The sequence below is a fragment of the Dipodomys spectabilis genome, unplaced genomic scaffold (assembly GCF_019054845.1).
Source record: "Dipodomys spectabilis isolate Male_0828 unplaced genomic scaffold, ASM1905484v1 ptg000192l, whole genome shotgun sequence".
Lineage (NCBI taxonomy): Eukaryota > Metazoa > Chordata > Mammalia > Rodentia > Heteromyidae > Dipodomys > Dipodomys spectabilis.
The window spans coordinates 910,001-927,681 of NW_024870869.1; the positions used below are offsets into that span (position 1 = coordinate 910,001).

The 17,681-nt window shown below is 51.3% G+C and overlaps 1 long non-coding RNA gene across 1 annotated transcript in view; it reads right to left on the reverse strand.

The window, feature by feature from the left end:
- The window catches only part of LOC122121646, an 18,683-nt gene extending 1,333 nt beyond the window's left edge, over window positions 1-17,350 (reverse strand). Inside the window, exons 1-2 of the long non-coding RNA XR_006149993.1 lie at window positions 17,340-17,350; window positions 4,824-4,833 (exon numbers count right to left, since the gene is read on the reverse strand). This is a non-coding gene — a long non-coding RNA (uncharacterized LOC122121646). The remainder of the gene's footprint in view (window positions 1-4,823; window positions 4,834-17,339) is intronic.
- Between the last annotated feature and the right edge of the window lie 331 nt (window positions 17,351-17,681).

Here is a 17,681-nt window from a genome sequence, read left to right on the forward strand (position 1 = left end):
TCGTCGCGGGCCGACAGAACGGCGCGCTCAGGCGGCATGGCCGCACGGTGCCCACACACCGCGAACCCGACCCCACAACCCCCCCACCTCTTTCCCGACAGGGGGGGCGGAAGGAGCGGAGAGGGAACACGGGCAAACCAGGGCATCCATCTGTCTCTCCACGGGGACCAGACGTCAACGAGCGTGAGCGAGGAGAGGGCAGAACCCCAACCCTCCCTCCCGGCCAGCAGGCGATGGCAAGGAGACGACGGGGAGCCAACGAGGGGGAGCGAGGGCAGCGAGGCGGATCCCGGGTCGCTGCACACCGGAACGACCGGGCAGGCCCGACTGGCCCGAGAGCACACACGAGGGTGGGCGCGGAGCCGGCGTAGGAAGGGAGGGAGGCACGGACCTTGATCCAGGAGACCGATGCCACCGACCAGCGAATGCCGGCAGCGACCGGGAAGACTGACACGGGTGGGCCAAGCCGGCCACCAACTAGTCCCAACTGCCACCATCCAGGACGGCGGCGCGGGCACATGGGCGCAAGCAGGCCACCGCGCGGTGACGAGCAGTGAGAGGAAGAGTACGGAGAGGGCAGAGGAACCCGTGGCCAGGGAGGGAAGGGCACCGCACCGCACCCAAGCGCGAGGGCTCCGCATCACCGACACCCCGCCTGCTGGCCCGGCGGGCACAGGAGCGGCGGCGCGCACACATGGACGGGGAGGAGCGCAAAGCCCCTTCTCCGCCCGGAGGCGGCGCACCGAAGTCCACGGTCCAGCCGGCCAGCCGGCTGGGTCGCGAGTGGCGCACACCCGAGCGGCCATAAAGCCAGGGGCGACACACACAACGCAACGCACACCACATGGCCACGGGGTTTTTCTCCACCTCCCTCAGAAGCCGGCCCGAATTCACTCGCTCGCACGGATGCGGGGGCCGAGCACACAACGACCCTCGCCACCGCGGACTGGCCGTGCCGGCAGGGGGTCGGGGTTCTGCGGCGACGACCCATCAGCGACAGGTCACCGGCCAACGACGGCAGCCGGAGGCAGCGGCAGGGACCCCGGGAGGTGGGCGACACCAAACCCAACGCACGCGAGCACACTCACACGCAGACACCGCCGGCACAGAGCAGACAGGGCCAGGCACGGGAACCAGGGTTGCGCCGGGCACGCGGCGGAGACACGCCAAGAGAGAGCACAACACCCCGGATCCGGGACAGGGGCGGGGACGAAACCACATGGCTCAAGACGGAAGAAACGATGAGGGCAAGCCTACGCAGGGCGAAGCCCGAGGGAGGCGCGGGAACCCGGGACAACCGTGCAGGCACGCGAGGCGGCGCCCAGTGGGAGGAGGCACGTGACGCCGGCTTCAGGCCCTCGGACGGCCAACTCCCGAGCGAGGGACGCACGCGGGAATCTCACCACCATCGCCCCCGTGGCGTACTGGTAGTCCCGCTGGCAGGAGCCCTCACGTCATGAGCAAAACGATCCGGGAAGACCCTTCAAAAGCCACCGCCGCCGCGACGACGTGCCTCCCCCACACTGGGAGAGCAGCCTCACGAGCTGAGCGCCATCTCCCTCCCCCCCAAGAGAACACCACACAATGCCCAACTCGACCATCTGCCGGTGGCCGGCCACCAGGCCAAACCTGTGAGGATAGCGGAAGGCTGATGCGGGTGAGGAGGGCATGCCGGAAGCACAACAAGAAGAGCAGTGGGAGGGTCACCGGGTCGGGTCACCGGGGTGAGAGGCGAGTGAGCAAGCGGCCACCCCCTCACACGGGCGAGTGGCGCAGCCGCAGACCAACGGGGAGGTGAGACCTTTCCGGGCACAGCCAACACGCCAGGTAAACGAACGCGGGATCTCACCACCCCCAACTCCGGGGCGGTCCCTCGCAATGCCTGGGACACCGAGCCGGCCCACCAGCGGACCGGAAACCCCCACCGTGGCAGCGGCGAGCCCCCCCAAAAGAGGCCCGAGAGGGAACAGGCAGCTCGCACACACCTCAAAGACCCCGTGAACGTCCACGGAGCTGCCTGTGCCAGCAGGGCCCCACCGCATCCATCCACACTGCCAGGCACAGGACCCATCATCGACCGCCTCTTTTTCGGCCGTGTGAGCAAGGGCCCATACACACCGGGATCCTCGGCTCCGGAGGGCCAGAACCCCCCTGAGCGGCACACCACCACGGGCACAGCGGCCCCGGAACACCGCGGGGCCCAGCGCCCGCACAGCACCATCATCACCAACGGGCGGCGGCCCACACAGACGCTCGGGAACAGCGTTGCCAGGGGCCGGAAGGGGAGGGGGACGAGACCCCAAAAACCCCACGGCACCCCAAGCACGAGGCCGGGAAGCCACACACCACACGCCCTCGCATCGTGACCCGGCATGGGCTCCAGGCTCCGCCATTCTACACACCACACGCGAGGCAGGGGTGGGGACGGATCGGGAACGTCCTCCACTCACCACACCAGACGACGGCCAGGGAGAGGCCCCGCGGGACCCTCCCCCAGCTCGGAGGGAGGAGGCGCAGGCACGCAGTTACTGACGTGGGCACCCACTAACGCTCAAAAGCGGGACAGGGAGCGGCAGGGCCGCGGGAGCCCATCGGGTGCGGGCCCCCACCAACCCAGCAGCGCACGCCGCTTCCCGAACGAGGATCGCTAGAGAACCTCTCCTCACTCTGAGGGTGGCCGCACCCAACCCCGACGGGAACCCCGCCGGGACCAGCACACATCAGAGGCGTCCATCCTTCCCACCACGGGGGCAGGGAAGGGTGGGGCAGGGGGGTTCTGCGGCAGCAGCAACACCAACCCTGGTCAGTCGGCCTTGCCGTGCGGGGCCAGAGCAAAGTCGCGCACACGGGCAGAAAGCCCGCACAGGCCCGGCTCGCCTCCCACTGCAACATCTAAGGTCCCCCGGTGCAATAAAAGCCAGGTGACACGGCAGGGAAGACAAGCCAGGACCAGGGCGGCAGCTCATGCTGGGAAGCCACCACCCAGCGCAAAAAGGGAAGAGCGCTCCTCTGGGGAACCGCCTCGACCCCCCCAGCAGAGATGTCAACCTCAATGGTAACTTCTCACTCACACAAGACCCACGAACCCAAGGACGGCCGGAACACACCACGGGCAGCAGGCTGGCACAAGGCAGCGGACAATGCCAGGATCAGGAACGACACAGCCACTCAGCCTCAGGCACCTGAGAGAACCGACCGGGAGCGTTCCGGGAGCACCGCAAGAGGGCAGAGCGCGAGGCTCGGCTTTTCACACCACACAGCATGGGCAAGCACGGAGCACCGACCCTCCCTCTCTGCGGAGAGAGCCGACCCCCGTGCCGATAACGAGTCACGGGAAGAGAGGAGCAAGATCAGGGCGACCCCCTCCTCCAGTGTGTACAAGTCCCCGACCTCATGGAGAGGGCAGGGAGAGCGCAGCCGGACCCGGTTGCCGCACCCCTGCCTCCCCGCATACCACCGGCGCCTGCACGGTGGGACAGTGAGGGCAGGGGCCCACGGGCAGAACGAGAAGAGCGTTCCCATTCACCATGAATGTCCGTCCCTCGCCTGGCGCAGCTTAGGCCCGGGCCCGAAGGAGATCGCAACATCACCACATCAATCACACCGAGGGGGTGGAGAAGACAGCCACATGGCACTCTGGATGCGGTGGCCCAGGAAGTTTGGCTCCTGAGAGGGGCCAACAGCCTGGGATAAAAGCGTAGCAGGATAGACACCCTTTCGTGAGTAACGAGCGAGGTAAAAAGAAAAAAAAACGAAAAAAAGAAATGAAAAAATACCACGGGCTTAAACGTCCCTGGCACTCGGGATAACCAGGACACCTCTGCTGAGCACAGGACCGAAGAAGCTAGAAAGGGAGAAAAGAAAAAAAAGAAAAAAAAAGCCACGGACAGCGCTTGGGAGTAGCGCAGCTCAGCGGCCGACCAGGCCTGCCATCGGGAAGCGGCAGGTCGGGAGAGTTGGAGAGCTAGGGGCAATAGGAGAAAGAAAAAAGAAAAGGAGCCACGGAGATCGGGCGTGCCCAACGGCAGAACGGGGATGCTGCACACGCCCAGGCAAGGCAGGACTCGCCCCCCCCCCCCTTTTCTTCCTCAAGCCAGCCACGGCGAGGGAAGCACACCGCGCGGGTCTACCTACGCACCCCAGGCAACCAACCACTCTCCTCCTCGGCGTGCCGAGGCAAGGGCCAGAATCCGGCACCGGGAGCGGGGGAGAGATCAAGGATGACGGGACTCACTCAGCTGCCAACCACCAACCAACCACCACCACACCCACAAGCCACCACAGGGGCACAGGGCCTGCTCAGGGCAGCGGGAGCCCAGGGTGCAGGGGGAAGGACAGGGGGACCCGGACCGGGAAGAGATGGGAAAGGCCCGGCACACAGCATCCGAGAGAGCCCTCAAAGACCTGCTGACAGCCACCGGGACACAGCATGCCAGCACCCTCCTGCAGGTACAAAATCCTCATGTCTCCGTGCCAAAACCAGGTCCCCAACACGTCCCCAACAGAGCCAGCACGCACACACCCGGGACTCCCGGGCTCGGGTCCCCGACTCCCGAGGTGCTCCCTCCGCCTCGAGTTTTCCCCTACGCAGGGCCCACCGGGCAAGTCCCTGCAGATGGTAGGTAGGTCCCGGCCCCGAGGCTCGCCTCGGCCGTGCCCACGGCTCCTCCCACCGGAGAGGTCTGTCCTCCGGCTGCCGGGGCCGTGGAGGGAGGCCACACAGGGCCGGCGACCCAGGCCCTCGCACCCGGCATGCGCCAAGCGCTCACTCGGAGGTGACTCTGGGGAGGGGGGGTCAGAGTCCGGGCCGGGACCGGCCCCACCACCTATCCACTCACCCAGGGACCCTCTCCCCCGACTCCCGAGACCTCCCTCATACTCTCCTTTTTTCGCCCTCAAAGACCAGAGTCCAGGGAGGGGAGGAGGACAAGGCCTAGGGCCCAGACAAAACTACTGGTCGACCCGACAAAGCTGCCACCCCCGCACAGACCGGACACGGAAGAGAGAGCGGCAATGCATGGCCCTACCCCGCGCTCGCCTGCGGGCGCAAAGTCCGACAGAACAGCCTCCCCGGTCCTACCATCTGCCTGCCCGTCTTTGTTTTTTTTGGGGGGGGGTTGTTTGTACGTTTTGTTTTCTTTTTCCCCCAGGTGGAAACCAGAAAGGAAAAAAAAAAAAAACTCCCAAAGATGGGTCGGCTCCAGCAAGAGAGGAGCCCTCGGGAGGCACCCCGCTCACTTGTGAAAGTCCGCCACTCGCCCTCCCCACAAAACACTCCCTCCCCCCGCCCCCACCCGCCACCCTTCACAGGCAGGGAAAGGGCAGGGGGAAGACCAGAGAGAGGTTTCTTCTAACACACAGAGAGTAGGTACGTCACGCACACAGGTCTGGAAAACCACGGTGACAGTGCAATGGGAAGCGTGAGTCCACTCATCCATCACTGAATGACAGGAAAGCCAAACGAGAGCCGCTGGCTGGTTGGGGAAGGAAGGGGAGGTGGCACCCGTGTGTCGCTTATCCCCGGGCACCACACCGGACGGAACGACCTTCTCACCGGTTCGTACTCTAGCCTGTCCAGACAGCTAGCCTTTTCTAATAGGCTCTGCCACTCTCTCTGAAGCAGGATTCGGGGCATGAGGCGATGAATCTAAACCCTACACACAGGCGTTGGAGGGTAGAGGCATCATCACTCACATGCCTGTGGTGGAGGACCTGGACCTGAGCGTGGCGTTGCACAGTGTGTGTGTGCGGGGCTGGGGGGAGGGCAGGTAGGGAACCCTAGGAGGAAAGACAGGGAGAGACGAGGAGCCCCGGCCCAAACAGAGTGGAGGCATCAGAGGGGCGATCCTATCTCCCGGGGGCGAAGCACGGTTAGAACCCACAGGCCCGGCGGGCGTACTTCTCTTTGGAGTTCGCACTGGGAACATACGCAGGCACAAGTGCCCCAGCACACACATCGCATCACAGACGGGTAGAGAGGCAGAGCCAGGGAGTCAGGCATGGCAAACACTCTATTCCGTCAACACACACACACACACACACACACACACACACACACACACACACGTTACGGTGTGTGTACAATATCCACAAGATAAAAGTTTATTCATCTGTTCCCCAAAGAATAAGAATAAGATTATGTCAGTTACAGGGAAGTAGATCGATGGACTAGGAGCACGCGGGGGGGGGGGGGGGGGGCTGCCGGCAGAGAAGGACCTAGAACAGGTGATGCCAGGGGAAGACAGACCGGTGGAAAGACAGACCGACCGACCGACCGACCAACCGACCAACGGCACGGCACGTGTTTTCCCTCCTATGTGGATGCTAGACCTAAACTATAACTGGACATGGTAAGCTACACAGCACTCCGGGCAAACAGAGTGTGTGTGCCCCCATGTGTGTGACACACATACTGTCCTTTTGTCAGAAGGTGTAACTTCTCTGAGCATTTAAGATATTGCAGAGAAGACATAAGATGTAATATCCATAAGTGGCATGACTGTGAAGGTATTATAACAACCGGACATGTTAGGATTAAAGCTGGAATTAGGAGGACAGAAACGTACCTGTCCTAACGCTTTTGGTCATTATTACAAGTATATTTGGTTTAGGATCTTTCAAAACACATTGATTTATCCTTCTGGACACGATGGTCTATGACCACACTAGTAAATAGCCACTTCAAAGCCAGATCATCGGTTGGATACGTTTCAATTGGTTTATACTGCATCCTCCAATATTTTTTTCTTCTTTTTATTCTATCTTCTCACTAAAGATCCAGTGGTATAAAGCTACTTTTATTCTCTTAATATTCCATAACTGAAGTGATCTGCTTTGTTTTGCAGCTTTCTCAGCTTAATTCACTGAGGCCTATTTAGTCACACATGATGAGAGGTCCAGAAACATCTTTGGGGTCACGGATGGCTTTTGTAAAGTCCATTTGGGGAAATAGCAAATATAATCTACCATGTCCTAAAATGTAACAGATTATCTCTATGGGACCGATAGAAATATCCAGATGTGCCCTGTCAACAGCCAGTTATTTTAATTTACTTAAGGGAAATCAAGTGAATAAAAGTCTATATAGTTCAAGAAATTTTATTCTGATACCTATATAAAAAGTTTACCTGAGTAGGTGAGGACATTTGTTTATATTGCAAGTGATTCTAGAGAAGACAGAGAAAAGAGAATAGAGGGGGATTGTCCCTTGCTGTTGGGTGTGGGGTGGGGTGGAGAAAATAAGGGAATAAGAAGGCCACAGATTGGATTATTAGAGTGAAAAACCGTGGTGAAAATGGAATGGGAAGCAAGTTTACTCACCAATCATGTAATCATTGTCCTAGTTCTCCAGACAGGTTGTAATCTTCTTTTCAGTATTGGTGCTCCAGCCACTCTAGAAAGCATACATGTAAGCTTCCACTGGCGCTAGACTTTCCATACTAATTGTAGTCTTGCGCGTCTTTTCACAACCCAGCTTCTCAATGCCATAATAACAGATAACTGGGGAGCCACATTAAAAAAATAGTCTTCCATGGGCTGGGAAGGCGGCTCATTGGTAGAGCTCTTGCCTTGCATGCCTGAGGCCCTGGGTTAGATTCCTCAGCACCACATAAGCAAAAAGAAAAAAGCTTGGAGTGGCGCTGTGGCTCAAGTGGTACAGTGCTAGCCTTGAGTTGAAGAGCTGAGGGACAGCATCCAGGCCCAGAGTTCAGGTCCCATGACCGGAACCTCCCCCCCACAAAAAAAAATAGCCTCCCAGGAAATACAGGAGCCATTTAGTCAGCTTGCCCCACCCACACCCAGAAGGGAAGATAGAGGGTGGGTGTTGGCCTAGTAGGGAGGCAGAGTTCCACAGGAAACTGAGATAACTTTTGTTTTGTAAATGTAGTCATGGCAACGACTTAGTTGCAGTGTTGCTTAGGACCTTTTAGAAGAAACTGGAATTCCAAGAAGAGAAGGACTGTTATCAGGAAATCTAGGCAGGAAGCCTCTCAGAGAACTACCTTTTGCAAAGGCCAAGGCCTAAGTTAATGAGTGTGTAAGATAAGAACACTGCAAGAAAGCAATCTTAAGGTAGTGTTCTATACAGAATATATTAATAGACTTGAAAAATACAAGAAATATCACATGGAAATGATTCATACAAAACAAAAAATTGAAATGAATTCTTTATTTCTTCTTTTCTTCCTTACCTTTTTTTTTTTTTTTTGGATGTGAGGATTGAGCTCAGTGCCTGGGTGTTGATATTTACATTTTCACTATTTTATTTTTTCCCCAAGGCAGCTACTAGTATACATTTTTGGGCAACAGCTCCACATGTGGTTTCCTGGGGAATCCTTAATCTCACAGTAGACTAAAAGACTACCCTGTTAGGCCAGCTTGGAAACGACCCTTAGATTTCTCTCAGCCTTCTAAGTAGCTGTGGGTTACAGAGATGAGCCAGCAGCATAAGGCTAATGGGGCTCATTTTGTACAGGGGAAATTGTCTTTGATTTGGAACTGGAAAGCTGTGCTATGTATCTATAACAACTGTAGTTTCAGGTCTGTTGAAGGTTTCCTCAGGGCTGATTAGTACTGTGTAATGCAGGACCACAAGGCGGGCAGAATCACATGAGACGGCACTTTATGGTGCCAGTAAAATCAAGAAGCTCTCACTACCCGCCAAGTGTGATGGGTATTCCTTCCTTTCCCTGCCCTCGCTCAGAACAATAGAACGACAGTGAGCAAACTCCATCTAGTGTTCACTTTCTGAAAATACCATGGTTGTGAATTCCAGTTTCCTCTCATGAAATGAATGAATCAAGGAAGGGTGGGGGTGGGGCACTGTAGGAATTGAGATTAAAAATAATCATTGCAGGCACCATGAGACCAAAGTTTGAATTATAAGATTCTAAGGTATTGTATGAGAAAGACAAGAGTTTTGGCTCAAGGAATTAGAAATAGAAAAGAAAATGCAATCTGTGACTAAACAGGAGAGAAAATGAGAAAATATTGGTTTGAGTTTTGAATGTGATTGGTTAATTCTATTTTGAATGGTGAAGGCCAATACTCCATTTTAACTCCAGCTAAACTATTGTATTGTAAATCTTTTTTTTTGTGTCGGTCGTGGGACTTGAACTCTGGGCCTGGGAGCTGTCCCTCAGCTCTTCAGCTCAAGGCGAGCGCTCTACCACTTGAGCTACAGCGCCACTTCCGGTTTTCTGGTGGTTTATTGGAGATAGGCGTCTCAAGGTCTCTCCTGCCCGGGCTGGCTTTGAACTGCGATCCTCAGATCTCAGCATCCTGAGTAGCTAGGATTACAGGCCTGAGCCAGCAGCGCCCGGCTTGTAAACCTTTTAACTTATGCTTCTGTAAAAATTACAAACAGATGCTAACCCTCATAAAGGACACATTGTTAATTCCTCCAAGGGACAATCTGTCTTTATCTCTTTCTTTACTGTGTGGCTACACCTAAGCGTCTGGGGCACTATCACAGAACGTTTTATTTATATACGACTAGTTTTCTACCAGTTTTGAGCCACAGCACCAATTATGGGTGTCTCCTGCCAATGGTGGCTTTGAATCATGATCCTCCGATGTCTCTCAGCCATCTCAGTACCTAGGATTATAGGCTTAAGCCATAAGCACCCAGCTCAGAGACTAATTATGTTTACAGCAAAATGTACATTTGGAACTAGGAAGCTACAGTATCTAAATGATTGAGGTCGCAGCTCTACTACAGATTTCCTCAGGGTGAATTAGTATTATATTATGCAAGAGTGAAAACTGGCAGATATCAGTACTGTCCTGTGTGCTTCAGTCAGGCAGAACACGGTGCAACCAAGGTATGGTGCCAGGATAATCACTGATATGCCAGAGTCCAGCCATCACCAACGTTCTTCTCCCTCTCTAGGCAATGTTATGGTGAGCACTCGCCACCTACTGTCCATTTTCTGCAACTACCCAGGTTAGGAATTCCAGTTGTCTGACAGGAAATAAGCCAGAGAATTCTTGTGGGTCCAAAGGTGGGGTAAAAGGCAGGGCACTGTAGGAATGCAACAGAGTTCCACAGAGGTGCAACCACAGAACTCAGTCCAAGATTTGATTTGTCTTCTGGGCTGCCTGACACTCTCCACAGATTATTCAAAGCAGTGGTATTGGTACCAAGCTAGGTAGCAGAGCCAGAAAATAAGCAGTTCCCTCTCCCCCTTAGCCAACCTCCCCTCACACTTCACAGAGAATAAGAAATGGAGGAAATAAAGGGAAAGAGGGGGCAATATGGGTTATAGATTGAGGTATGAAAAGCCACTTCAGTTACCTAAAAACTGACATTTCATATGCCTAAATAATAGCAATGATCTTCACATAGTGGTGACATATGATTTCAAATTAATTTATTGTCATATGATTTCGTGAAATTTTATCTCTTGAGAATACCGATGGAGAGAAAAGGTAAGGATAAGGAAAATCTCTCTAACCTTATTGCTTCTGGCATAAACATTTAACATGTTCTGGAAAGGAATTACTAGAAAATACAGTACATTTCCAACAGAGAAAGAATTACACTATAAGTTGAAGATATGGCATCATTGAATGCACAGCATTAGTAATGCATGCATGATGCCTAGGTTTGAGATAAAGACATACTAATGAAATGTTACACATACAGTTTGTATACACAAACTGTATACACCTAATAATAGGATATCAAAATATATACAACAAATACTGCCACAGACATGGTTTGGGGATTGATGAGGAAGGAGAGAAATAAATAGAACAAATAAGGGCTGGGAAGATGGCTCAGTGGTAGAGCGCCTGCCTTGCATGCCTGAGGCCCTGGGTTCCATTCCTCAGCACCACATAAGCAAAATGAAAAAAGACGGAAGTGGCGCTGTGGCTAAAGTGTTAGAGCGCTAGCCTTGAGCTGAAGAGCTGAGGGACAGCGCCCAGGCCCAGAGTTCAGGCCCCACAACCGGCCCCCCCCCCCAAAAAAGAGAAAAACTCAGCCCGCCATTATATCACACCTGATCAACAATAGTACATAAGTCTGAGTAAGGCTGACCCAAAATCCCTCTTAACTTCAAATCACATGACTTTTCTTCACTCATTGCCTTTGCAATAAAACACAGGCCAGAGGATCCATGCTAGTGCAGACTCTGACATCAGGTCACAAGAAGACAGACAGGTAGAGAAATCTGAATCCCACCTTGCTTTTGTCTCATTCCTTTTCACTGTGAAAGGGCCTTACATGCCTTCTCCTGGCTCTAGCTACAGTCCTTTTCTCCCTCTCAAGGACCAGCTGCAAGAGCACACTGAAAAGGCTGTGGGTCTTTCCTCAACATGACCTCCTCAACAGGACCATTAATTGACCCCTACTAAGCATGCTGTGATTTTCAAAATCAATGACTACTTAGATAAATTTCAAGTGCCAATAAGATAGTAAAGAATTTCTAAATATAGTGATACAATACTTAGTAGTTCATGAGTTATGACAAAGCAAACCAAAATCTGTTTTTATTTAATTGACATGCTTGTGTTTGGCTTTGCCACTCATGCTTTAGGTTGACCTTGAAGTATGGGATGTCTACAATTATAATTGTTTTTAAGGTGGAGGTATAGCTCATCAGTAGAGAATCTAACTAAGGTCCTGTTAGCAAAATGAGTCCCTTCCCATAGCTTTAGTCCATTCCCTCCCTTCTCCACAGCTTAACATACTCCCTTCCTAAGCAACGCTAGGCCCACATAGTAAAGGCAGTACATAATCAACTTCCAACCCCCTTTACCTTGGGATGGCACTTCTCTGGGACCGATACCACCATATAAGGCAACAAGAACCCTTAGGGTGAACTTCAGGTTTGGGCAGTTGCAGGACCCTTATCTACTAGGTGGATAGGAGGCATAAATCCTAGTCTGACATGATGAAGTCCCTGGCCCACATGTGGACACCAGGGTCTCCACCTCCTAGCACCTTCTAGCACCTCCTACACCTCCTAGGTTATATAGGTCACCCCAAAAAATAACCGGTGCTTCTTCTCATTCCTCCCTTGGGAGAAGGAGTCTTGCAGGCACTCTTTCCCCACCAATAAACCTTTCTTTGTTCTCTGTACCTTGCTGTCTGCATGGTTATCTGGCAAAGTATACTTAATATTAATTTTGCCATCAGTTCCTTTCCAAACACTGGAAAACCAAAAAACCAGACATCTATTTCTATATATGTGTACATATATATGAAGGCATGAAAAGGTCAACAAGTGTATTATCAGTCATTACTTCATTTACAAAGAAATGAAAGCACAGCACAAATACATCCACGAATCTCTCCTTTAAAAACAGCTTTGATGTTCTACACAATCCATGCAGATTTATGAAAAATACATATTTTAACATGTACCCTTTCATGTTCCTGTCCAAAAATGAATCTATTTGTCAGCGTGAAGAATGACAACATTTACTATCTGACCGGGCACTAGGCAACCTAATTTTTATTTCCTATATATCCCAAACTTAAATATACCAGGAAGTTATATTGCACCACCACCACCACCACCACAAAAGCTTAGATTTTCTCTGAAACACAGAATCACATTAAAAATTACCTTACAATTTTTCCAAACTTCAGTAGGTGGTATAAATGCTGCATGAATAACAAGCTGGCTATACATAAACTGAGGCCCCGGTGGGGCTTTTGTGTATTTCCTTCAACACTAGTTCCTGAAGCCCAGGGATTCCATTCAATGGTAATGCTCGCGGGTTCTGGTCTCCATGGTGATTGGGCCCTGCATTCCCTCACATCTGGGTCTGCATTCCCAGTGAGCCAATCTGTGCGACCAAGCCGCATCTACTGACCCAAGGAGAAGCCAATTCGCTGAAAAGCCTGGGATCCCGCAGGTTGCATGGACCTGTAGTGAATAAAGCCTCACGCCATCGTGCTCTCGCTTGCACATTGGCGGCACCGGGGTGCAGAGCCCAGCCTGGTGCTTGCGGGGAAGGGTGGCCTCTGGGCTCGGGGTAGCGGGGACGTGAACTTGGCTGGCTCATGTCTGGGCACGGATCCTGTTCTAAACTTGTGGTAGAGAATCAGAAGCGCTGAGCAGCAGGCACAACTCTGGCCAAGGCCTTGGTGGCACCGTCCCAGGAGCTGGATCCGGTGAGTCCACCACACCATGCCTTATGGAAACACCTGGTTAGAGGTGACGGATCCTCCACTGCCCGGTAAGCCCCACTGCACATGCGCAGCCCTGCCCCCCCTCCACCCCCCCCAACCCCCCGCCCCCGCGTTGCCGGAGGTCAGGGTCGGGATTCGGTCCCCTAGTCAGGGTTGTCAGTGGCCGGTGCTGGGTGTGGTCGACAGGACCCGCAGGGGGAGCCGCTGGGCAGAGAACTGGGTCCTTCCGGGGCTCTGTGTGGACCGGCTCCGGGGGCGTTCGTGGGTCATGGGAACCAGGGTTCGGACCGCAGCACCTAGCAGCAGAGCGGGACAGCGAACAGTATCAGGAGATGGAATGGCCCCCAAGTGTGCTGGGCACCCACACATCGTCAAGCCGCCTTCGTTGAGAGAAAGGCAGGGAAAGGCAGAGCAGCTTGGGGACAATCTTTCAAGAAATAACCGATTCGGTATCTCGTTAACTGTCATGGGAAAAGCTGCATAGATGAAATCGGAGGCTGGGGCTGGGCCACCGCACCCACACCAGACCACGGTGCACGCAGCTTCTACGTCCCTCCTGGCCACCTCCTTCCGCTGCACCCTCCTCCTCTCCTTTGCCCTTTTATTAAGGGATGATGAGGATGACTCTTAGTGGAGAAGGACTGTCCTGAGAGCAGCCCAGGCCTCCAGGGCCAGGCCATTCCACGGGCTGGAGCTGAAACTACTGTGGTGCTCAGAGCCTGGGTGCAGTGAGCGCTGTTTCCCGCCAGAGGGCACGCTCAGCGCGTGGGCATCATAGGGCCCAGGGTGTAGTGAGCGCTGCTTCCCGCTAGAGGGTCCTCTGGGAGCGTGCACATGCTAGGTTGTTCTGTCAGACTCCCTTCTCAGATAATGATTAGGAGAGTCACAATTAGGTTTGCTTCAAATAAAACCTAAAAGGAAATAAGTTCCATGCATGTATTATAATGAAAGGACTTGAAAAACAATTAGTATTGACCTGTTTTCTGTATGTTAAAGGCTGCTTGGATAGGTGAGGTGAACTAATGTAGGAGAAGTCAGGGTGATAGGGTTAGAATGGGGTACAGAGAAAAATGAAAAGTAGTGAAAGTAATTTTCATGATAGCGAGTACATATGAACAGACATTCCATGCTAATAAGTAGGTGATGAATGGTTGAATTAATTCAGATCATTCATGTGACTTTAGGAATATCAAGGTATAGAGATGAATATGGTTCTGGGGGTAATAATTTTCAGCATTATCAGAGATTAAGTCTTTGCAGGTAATGAGTGTAGTTATTTTACACTGCAAGAATAATACCAAACCCACAGCAGCTTCACAGGCTATCAATGTGAGAATATTATTAGGCAATGTAAAACACGGAGTAAAATGTGTGTTCAAGATTATTACAGTGAGCCAGGAGCTGGTGGCTCATGCCTGTAATACAAGCTACTCAGGAGACTGAGATCTGAGGATTGTTGTTCAAACCAGCCCTGGCAGGAAAGTCAGTGAGACTTGATCTCCAATAAACCACTAGAAAACCGGAAGTGGTGCTGTGGCTCAAGCGGTAGAGTGCTCACCTTGAGCTGAAGAGCACAAGGACAGTGCCTAAGCACAGAGTTCAAGCCCCAGGACCAAAAAAAAATTTTTTTTTAAAGTACGCTATCATAAATAATGATGATATTATACTGTCAAAGCAGAGAGGAAGAATGTGAGACCGGAAACATCAGAGCTCAGCATGCAGAGTAGCTACCATTACAGGCATGAAACACCAATGCCCAGCTTAATAAGGAATTTGTTATTATAGAAATACTTAAGTAATTGTACAAAGAATTTCAATTCAACATATGTTTGTGAGTGCAATGTGTCATTACATTTACAAATAGTATTTTATGAAGTTGATGTACAAAGGATTTTCATGTCCATACTTTAGATCATGAGTGCAATGCATGTGATAGATGTCACCCGTTTTATCATTCTTGTCATCCCTTCCCCAGCCCCCATCACCTGTTTGTCTAGTTCCATTTTCACACATTTACATTGACTATCATGGCTGCATTCATCTAGCTTTCCTTTCTTCACTGGTCTACCCCATTTTCCTTGACATTATCCTTCCACCCTTGTCATGCTATTCAGGTGTTCAAAGGAGTTACACCATTGGAATCCTTCCTGAATATACTATACTATAGTTCATGCTTTTGTGCAGGGTCCTGTTTTCCTTAGAAACAGCTATTATTCCAAGATCCATGACTTAGTGTGGGGTCAGGGTCAACATTTCACTAGTATGTTTCCCTAGGTGGTCAGATTTCTACCCAAGATAGAAGTCCTGTGGGTTTTGTTGTTGTTGTTCTTGTTTCCCCAAATCCTTGCATTTTCTTTTTATTTATTTCTTGCTCTTTCTTTTTCTTTTTCTTTTGTCAGTCATGGAAAAACACTCTGGGCCTGGACCCTGTCCCTGAGAATTTCAGTTCAAGGCTACCGCTGTACCACTTGAACCACACTGCCATTTCCAGTTTTCTGAGTGGTTTATTGGAGACAAAAGTCTCACGGACTTTCCTGCAGGGGCTGGCTTTGAAGCATGATCCTCAGATTGCAACATCCTGAGTAGTTAGGATTACAGGCAGGAGCCACCGATGACCAGCTCTTTGTGTGTGTGTGTGTGTGTGTGTGTGTGTGTGTGTGTGTGTGTGTGTGTGTGTGTGTGTATGTGTATGTGTGTGTGCCCCAGTCCTGAGAATTGAATACTGACACTTGAATTCAGGGCCTGTGTTGTCTTTGAGCTTCTTTTTTTTTGCACTCTGCCACTGGAGCCACAGCTCCACTTCTGGATTTTTTTGGGCAAGTTACTGGAGATGAGTATCACAGATTTCCTGCCTAGGCTGGCTTTCACCCTTATTCTTCACATCTCAGCTTCTCAAACACAAAGATGGAACTTTAATAATAGCAAGCTATCATGTGACAGATGCCAATATATTAGGTTTGCTAGACAGACTACTGAGTTCTCAATATCTCTAATGTGAGTTCAGACCTCCAAAACAGCAAGCAATAAACCATCATGACTGTCTCTGGGAATATACAATTTTTAAAAATATTCGATTACCAGCTGGGTGCCAGTTACTCACATCTGTAATCATCGATACTCATGAAGCTGAGATCTGAGGATTGCAGTTTTAAGCCAACCTGGGTAGGAGTCACTTATCTACAATAAGCTACTCAGAAAAAACTGTGTAGTGGCTCAAGTGCTTCAATGTGCCTCAAGTGGTAGAGTGCTACCCTTGAGCACAAACAGGCTCAGGGACAGTGCCTAGGCTCAGAATTCAAGACTTGGGACTGGAAAAACATTCTTCCCAGAGCCCCCACAAATAACAAATAGCTTCCTTTATAACGAAGGCTTACATTAACTATATTTATTCTCTGTACAATAGCAAATGCCACCTTATATTGATAAATCAAGACTTACTTCAAAAATTCTATTTTGTAAAAATAGAAAAATGACAAATTCATAAATCAAAAGTGGCTTACGTTAAATAAAGAAGTTTCCAGTTAAAGGAAGAACAGTCCTGGAGCTCAGAATTCAGGGCTCAGCAGGAGACTTGCTCCCACAGACCTAGGACTCACCTGACCTGTGGCTTCTCATATCCAGGAAGTCCAGAAGGATGTTGTAAATGATCATGAGGTTCATTAGGAATGTTACCAGGTAGGGAATAGTGCACTTGATTAAAGTCAGTAGAATTGGATGGGGTGATAAGCCGGGCTCAGGGCTCCTTCCCTGACCTGAGAGTCACCTCGGTGTGGTGTGACTGACATAAATGGTCAAATGTAAGCTGTCTCTAGTAAATCAGAAATCTTGATAAAAATCATTTATCAGAAGTGCAGGTAAGGGAACTAGGATATTTTTCTATCAGTGCAGGACAGAAGCAATGGTGTTTTTTAAACATTTATTATTATTATTGTTATTGTTATCTTTAGGTGGTTGTACAAAGAATTTTCCATTCTACAAGACAGTATATAAATACAAGTTGTCTGACAACATTGTCACTCATCCCTCCTAGCAATGGTGTTTTGAACAAGAAAAAATAATGAGTCAGCAGTGGTAGAATGCTTGCCTTGCAGGCATGAGGCATGAGTGGGGAGGTGCTGGTAGGAGGCAGATAGTGCTGGGATTGGAACCAGAGTGAGGAGGGGCAGCTGCGAATCATGGCAAATCTGGGAACAGGAAGCCAGCGGGGCAACCTAAGGACATTCACCCACCAGGGCCCATGAGAGGGCCACATCCAGGGCATTTGCAAGCAGGCAGGAGGGACCAGGACACTGCAGTCCTGGAGAGAGCCAGTATGGACTCCCACTAGTGTGTCCTGTCCCTACTGACTGTCCAACAATGCAGCCTCACTTTATTCAGAAGGAACTGGGGAACTAGCTCAGGCCATGATGCCCTGCCAGTCCCCAGTGCCTTCTCAGGCCACCTTCCTTCTCAATCCTTTCCCCTCCCCCGCTCCCCAACCCACACCTGAATGGAAAACAGAAAAAGATATTTTCAAGTCTTGTTTGTTATAAGA